The sequence below is a fragment of the Fulmarus glacialis genome, unplaced genomic scaffold (genome assembly GCF_000690835.1).
Source record: "Fulmarus glacialis isolate BGI_N327 unplaced genomic scaffold, ASM69083v1 scaffold6817, whole genome shotgun sequence".
NCBI lineage: Eukaryota > Metazoa > Chordata > Aves > Procellariiformes > Procellariidae > Fulmarus > Fulmarus glacialis.
In genome coordinates, this window is record NW_009223717.1 from 18,332 (window position 1) to 26,058 (window position 7,727).

Here is a 7,727-nt window from a genome sequence, read left to right on the forward strand (position 1 = left end):
GAACACCACATAATTAGGCACATCTGGCTTGTGAATGTAAACTATAGCTAAACTGAATTTTTAAAGAGCAAGCTCTGCTTAGGTTTAATATCCATTTAAATCCCTCTTCTAATCTCTTTTAATTAAATTTGAACTAAAAGGAGATTATTCTCATAGCTTGGTATTTTTTAGTTTTGCTTAATTTGAAATTTTATCTAGATAAGATTGCATTTGATATGCAAGTGGTGTTTTGACTGTTTGCATGATTAATGGCTTTGGCATCTAAAAGAAAAAGGGCATAGTTTGATTGTTACGCATTAGCAAAACACTTGGATCATTTGCTTGGGACTGGAACACAGCCCTCGCAAACCAAGACATATGTGTTTTCCTGAATGTACACTGCTTTTATACAAACAAAAACCTTCCTTTTTTAAGGTAATATTCAATTTTCTGTTCTGTCAGCATCACTGCCATACCTTTTAAAAAAAAGAAAAATGTACCTTAGTAACACTCCAGTAGCACTGTTTAAAACATACTGTATTTAACACTAGTTCAGGCACTTTGTTTTCAAGCTCTTTTTGATTTTTGGCTATTTGAGATTAGATTTTCTGTTTTTAATTAAAATATCCCTTTTCAATTAAAATTGTTCCAGTGCTGTGTTTTGATGCATAAGTATCTGGCAATACCTCTTTTATTATGTCTTGCTGAGAGCAGATCTGGTGTATCTCTTCTCATGGCCTGTGGTGACGCTGTCAGTCTCTGTGTAGCACGCTGACTCCCCACTCATCTGGGAAATCTGTGACGCTTTTGTGTGATTTCTGCTTCTGATGCAGGTTTTTTTCATGTTTGTGTTTTTGGCATTCTGCCCCTCAGATTTCTTGTTAGAGCTTTCTTTCGTTTCTGCAAAGGCTGCGATGTCGTATAATAAGACAACCATTTCGTAAGAATTTTATCATAAACTACCGCTGGGAAGCTAGCTCAGATCTGCTGTACTCTTTACCAAACTGGAGGATTGCACCTTCCTACCTCTGTACATATGGGTCTCTTCATCACTGTCTTATTCTCTTTAATGCTGCCTTTTGTTTGGCGTAGCTGTGTTGGCAGTAACAATCCTTTTAAAGGAAAAATTAAAATAATGAGTGAAATTTTTGATATCTGGAAAAACAGTGCTATAAGCCTGTATCAATACCTGTTGCAGTCCTTGGTGTAAGGCCCTCAAAAGACAGCTAACCTTGACTATCTGTCTTTAACTTCTGTCACGTCCTCAATGAACTCCTCAACATTCAGCAACCGTCACTGATTATCATCTATTTGTGGATAGCAACCAAGGCATTGAATGTTATTTGGCATGTTTTATGCTTGCTCCTGCACTGAAACCTTGTCTTCAACTGCTGGATAAGTAAGTGCCTCTCAGTGCATGGTATCTACATGGCTACAATAAAACCATTGTTATTGTTAGTGGTTTTGTACAGCAAGATACCTATAGTCAAGGCAACAGAATTACATCAGAGTTCACATCTCAGAAGTCATGGCATTGCTCTGTGTGTGAATTTGCAGAGTTGTTTTGAAAGAAAAAAAGTAAGCCAGTGAAACCCATTCCGAGCCGAGAGCAGTCTCGTACCCCGGCAGTGTGCTGTTCTGTGACAAATGATGCTCGGCTTGAGGCCGGAAGGTGGGGATCAGCCCAAGGCTGCGTCCCAGCCCTGCGCTGAGGCTGTGCCGTGGCTGAAACGTCTGACAATTAGTGGCAGATGCAGATAAAGTTTCTTCACCACAGAGCTTTTGAGTATAGGCAACGGCAGCTTAAAAACAACTGTTGTCACTAGTTGGGAACCAACACTCTCAGCATGTTTGTAACAGGGCATGGGTTGGGAAGATGCACAGTAGTCTTGACAGTTTGCAAGGTGATTACTATTATTTTTCTTCTCAGGCTGTCAGTGCTGAAAATACTTGTGGGTGTTGCACAGATGGACATTGTAAACTGTACAGATGAGACTAACGGGACTTTCAAATTTCATAGTCAAGTTATGTTCAATATTAAGCAGGTTCAACTTTATGAAGCCTTTCGTGCATATATCTTCCCACCCTCTCTCTGTCTGCTCTCTGTCTGAGGTGAGGAGCCTCTGTAAGGCAAGTTTTACTGCATCCATATGGAAACCAGGATCTGTCCCCTACATGTTGCTTCATCCTATCCCTAACTTGGTGGGCTCATTGTGAATCTGTTTGTCACCCCGTACTGCTGCCTATTCTGCCAGTTAGTTATCAGAAAGGAGGTCTTTAGACATACTTTTGTACCTCTTACTCTATGTGAAGCCCTAGGTTTTGCTTAATTTAACTGAAGGCCACACCAGCAGTGTGGTGTGGGTTCATACAATACTAGATTTGCCATATATTGCACTTGCCATTTGGAAATGAAAGTATGGACAGGCCTCAATAAACCACTAGCAGGGTGGAGAATGGATGCTGAACAGGAGGGTATAGAAATAGGCGAGGAGGACAGCACACAGAAGGGGGGCGAATAGGATAAAGTGCTGGACACCAAGCATGGTGCAGAAGCTGTTGAGGGATCGCCTGATCCCTTGGGGCTGGACTTTTTACAATTCGTTAACCACATGGTAGAAACATACACCAGAGTATCATTCGTGGGTCTGCCCAATAGGTGGAAATATTGTGAGTGCTTCAACAAGGGCCACAAACATTATCAGCTGAATTGGTCTGAAGTCTGTTGTGCAAATGGGAAAAAACAAGTTAACGATAAGGCATAGCAAGCAGTGACGATCAGGCCAAAACCAGCAGTACCCATATTTTTCGGATCTGGCTTATAGATCAACCTGCTAATGTTTTGGTTTATTTTGTCTCTCTAGCTTTCAGTGGACTGAATTTTCCTGAGATGAAAACAGTACGCCGTTTATGCGCGTGGAGACAAATTCCTTAAAAATTCTGCACTGTAGATAACTGAGATGTTAGAGTTGTGCTGTTATATGAAAACACTGAATGCTGTATGTTGAAACCAGTATTTCTGACATCAGTCAAAAGCTAAGCACTGTCTAGATTTTTTTGATATATGTGTGTTTTATGGTAGAAGATAATAAAACAAATAGAGATCAGGAGTAAAGTCCGGCTACAGCAACAACAGACGGGCTATTGTACCTAATCCTTTTAGTTACAGAACTGTATAAACAGTGCTATTAAAATCACACAGCTAATCAAAAGACCTCTTTTTACTGTAAAATAATATTAAACCCGAAATTAACAAAATTGCATAAGAGTTGGTATTTGTTTTTGCTGCGCTCACACTACACAGACAGTGCATATTGCACTCTCTTTTGCAATAACAGAAGTAACACAACTACAGATGGTGTTGCTGTATCTCTGGGTTAGGAAATAACTTTAAAATAGCGTCTTAGTTTGCTAATTTGAATGTCTCTGTGTAACTGTTTAAGTGCATAACTGAAAGCAGAACAACTTAGATACAATGCAAGAAAACTGAAATTTTACTTTTTTCTGTGACTCTTGTGGCTCTGCCTCCACACCTTTCCTCTCCGTGTGCACCATCGTGCACACCTGATGTCTGTGTGCACCTTTGCGTGCACATGATGTCTGCGTGGCAGCAGCAGCAGGCACAGAGAGCAGGTCAGGGCTGCACTGTTCGGCACCTGGGAGGGTACCTGGCAGGTGGATTTCTGCATCCTAGGAGATGGGCAGTGCTGGAGGAGGCAGCAGCTCCTCGCTTTGCGCTGCAAGATCTCAGTGCTCTGTAGGGATGCTGAAGAGCTCATCCACCAGTCTAAACTAATAGGGAAGGGCTAGAAAACAAAAATGTCTCCTGTTTTATAAACCTGTGCATGTTGAAACTCAGTGCAGTTATGATCTGCCTGCCTGAAAAAAGGTTGTAGTAGTACTGAAGAGATGCAGAAAAGGACCAATGGAGCAAGTCGAGGGCACGCTTCTATGTTGTCTTTTACTCAATTAGTAACTTCTATAAAAAGATCTTTCTGGTAAAACCTACAAGTTAACAAGGCACCACTTGCAGAAGAGGTAGCTACAGTTAATTCCCTCATGATATCTCAGTGTGGCTTCCAGGCTTTTGAATTTAACTGTTTGTCCTCTTTTTTCTATGAACTATTATCTTGTACCTTTTTTCTGAGATACTGTATAAACGTCTGGTTGCCCTTCTGATATGGCAGCATGTTTGGAGATTCCGTAAATGTGTGCAGACCAGACCTGCTGCACTTATTTCTGCTTGGGAGATCTTGAATTGAAATACAACGATCTTACATCTCATTCTCTTTCACAACATTAGTTTAAGAATTGGTGAAATGCATTTACAGTGACGGGTGTATCACATTTTCATTACATTTTGCAAATGATATATATGAAGAAGTAATGCATGTGAGTGCTTCAGGACAGTATCCAATGTTCTCCTTGTCCTGTGTGAAAACTTGTATTATGTGCCTGTAATCCACACCCATTGAAGAGTGTCAGAAGTTGAAAATTTGTCAACCCAAACCCCTTGTATCAGAAATAGGTACAATTTGTTGGAGCTACAGAAGACAGATGGCATAAGCTTTCCTTATATTACTGCATGATTGCTAAATGGCAAAGTTTATACATAAAGTTATATCTTTGAGTTTACTCCATGAAAACAGCGGTTAAAAAGCTTTGTTTGTAGTAGTACTGTGAAAGCCAGTACTTTGTTTAACTATATAATCTTACATGGGACAATGTAGTACAACACTTTTCCTTTCTCATCATTGATCCACACAACACTCTCCATCGTTGCTAATTCATGGGAAGGAAAATCTCTATGGCATGGCTCTTGGCATAGCATAAAGAAACCATACCTGCAGTTATGTGTATTATGATCTTTTAGCGTACTTGTACACCTCTTTCTTTTGTCTCACAGTTGGGAGGAGGGTTGGAAACCCAGATTTCCTCAGCCGCTGTCAGAGTTCTGTTATGTGTCTTCAAATAACTCAGTGCAGTTACAGCCAGCAAAAGACATGCAGTTGGCTTAGAAAGAGAAAATGATTGGTGGCTATCATCTGTAGCAAGGAGTTGAAGTTGGGCATGGACATGATTTTTATTGTTTAAAAGTTTGCAATCCATTGAACGTAACATTCTGGAAGAGAAGTTATCACCATACAACTTTCATAGAATCATGGAATAGTTTGTATTGGAAGGAACCTTTAAAGGTCATCTAGTCCAACCCTCCTGCAATAAGAAGGGACATCTTCAACTAGATCAGGTTGCTCAGAGCTCCATCCAACCTGAGCTTGAACGTTTCCAGGGATGGGGCATCTACCACCTCTCTGGGCAACCTGTGCCAGTGTTTCACCACCCTCATTGTGAAAAATGTCTTCCTTATATCTAGTCTAAATCTACCCTCTTTTATTTTAAAACCATTCCCTCTTGTCCTGTCTTGACAGGCCCTGCTAAAAAGTCTGTCCCAATCTTTCTAATAAGCCCCCTTTAAGTACTGAAAGGCTGCAATAGGGTCTCCCCGGAGCCTTCTCTTCTCCAGAGAGAAGAGAACTTCAACTTACGTAACTTTAATTACGTTAACCAAACATGGGGAGTTTTTTTTTTTAAAAAAACCATGAATATGTAATGTCTGAAGTATTACAGTACCACTTCCTTCTCTAGAACTGTTCTAGGGCTGTGCAGGGGTTTTTTTGCAGTAGGAGATTTATTCTTGCTTCCATGGCAGCTGCCTCCTCTTGAAAGCTTCTTCCTGATACTTTTCATGTAGTAGTGCTGCTGCTTCTTTTTTGTGAACATTACAGTCTTTCTTGACATTTCGGCGTTGAGCTTCAGAATCTCCTTGGCAGTAATTTTAGCACCATTTTTGGGCTACTATTATTTTTATTATTCATTTTAAGTATCTATAAAAGATGTAATAGGATTTGCCACCTGTGTATCTAATAAGAAAATGCTTCTGTAAACAGAGCTGTCTCAGCGTGCATTGAGAGACAAAACCTGTGCAAGGTTTTGAGCTGGGCTGGGGCTGCCTGACACAGCTACCCATCCTTTCACAATCCCCTGCATATTGCTGTAGTAAGTCAAGGCCTGGCTACAGCCTGTTCTTTCTATGGTAACCCTTCCTTAGTGTTAGCAGAAATGAAGACAATTTACAAATGATGAGCTAAAAACCACACCAAACAAAAACCAGCTAAGTTTTTTGTAAAGTAAAACCAGAAGTTTTTTTGTTTCAGCAGAGAAGGGTGTAAAGGACCATACTTCACTGTACCCCTTGTCTTACCCAGCTTTGTGGCTTTTAGACTTTTAGCCACTGAAACTTAGTATGTAAACCCATTTTTTTGTGTGTGCCACACAGAAGTTTTAATTTTCCTCTGGGAATTCTGGCCTTCCCTCCGAGACAGCGTCTATCCAAATGTGTGGTGGGTTTTAAGCCCTTCATTTTAGGAAGTTACTTTTCTTTTCCCTAAGAGAATCTGCCCTATGAAATGTAGCTGTATCTACTGATTCTATTTTTAGAGTTTTTGTCATTCTTTATTTTGTCCTTCCTGCTCCCAATCACATGCACAGTTTACGATTGAAGAGGGCTTTTTTAAGCTTCCAGGCTGTTTACTTATCATGTGATTCAAAAATCAGTCTGGATGCTTCAATAACTGCACGGGAGGTATTGTCATCCCTTACCTGGGCTCCGGTGTTGTCCACGGACTCTTGTTTAATTTTTACCTGCCTTATTCTGTTACTTTTACTCGCCTTCTAAGTAAAATTATTTGAGTTCATTGAGTGCGGACTATTAAGAAGGTGATAGTGTCCTCAGGATTGAATGCCATTACAAGTCGCTGCTTAACCTAAGATCAGAAAATTACCTACCTAAACACTCTTCAGTCTGGTTGGGGTCTTTTCAGCTGATGCATGTGTTTTTAAGAAGCATAACAACCAAAATGAAACATAAAAAAACATTTCTGGAGTCTGAATTGAGACACTGTGCACAGGAGGAACAGGGCTGAGTGAGGAGATGCAATCTTGACTCTATAGGGAAGAAACAAAACAAAACAAAATGTCGGGTTTTTGTTATCTGTCCAGAGAAGTCTGAAGTTTCTGAGAGATTTGAGAAATCTTAATTTGCAGAACTTGGTGACATTTAACCACAAGGCTCATTATCTCTCCGTGTCTGTCATCTAAAATAACAAAAGGCATCCATCTATTGTGTAAATCTGTTCACGCAGATATTGGCTTATATTCTGGCCATTTTATCTCTCTACCAACACTCCCCTTGATTAAAGGAACCCAAAGGCTATTGCAGTTCATCTTGACTAACACTATGTTTCTTCCTGTTCCTCCTCTATTCTGTGTGGGGTTTTTTGAGTGGTTTCAATCTACTAAACAATAATTACCCCAAACCAGTAGTTTTTAAAAAAATTTTTAATGTTTGGTTTTTTTTAAAACTTGAAAATGTGGCTTCTTTAGCTAGTCCAGTGTTGTAATTAATTTTTCTTCTGTGATACCATTTAGGGTAACATTTGCTTTCATTCTCTGTGCTTTGAAGGATGCAGCTGCTGTGCTTTGCCACACCGCAGGAGACGGTGAGGCCTGTAGAAGACAGCTAGCTTCCTGAGGAGTGTCCTTAAGGGACCCATGGAGTTGCTCGTATTGCAAAACAAAAAATTGCGAGTGTCACCAAGAGCCTTTAACTAAAATGAGATCTGTCTTTCTTAGGCATGGGAGAAGTACATGGTAAAGGACAGTCCTTATCGTGAATAAAATCACTCAAA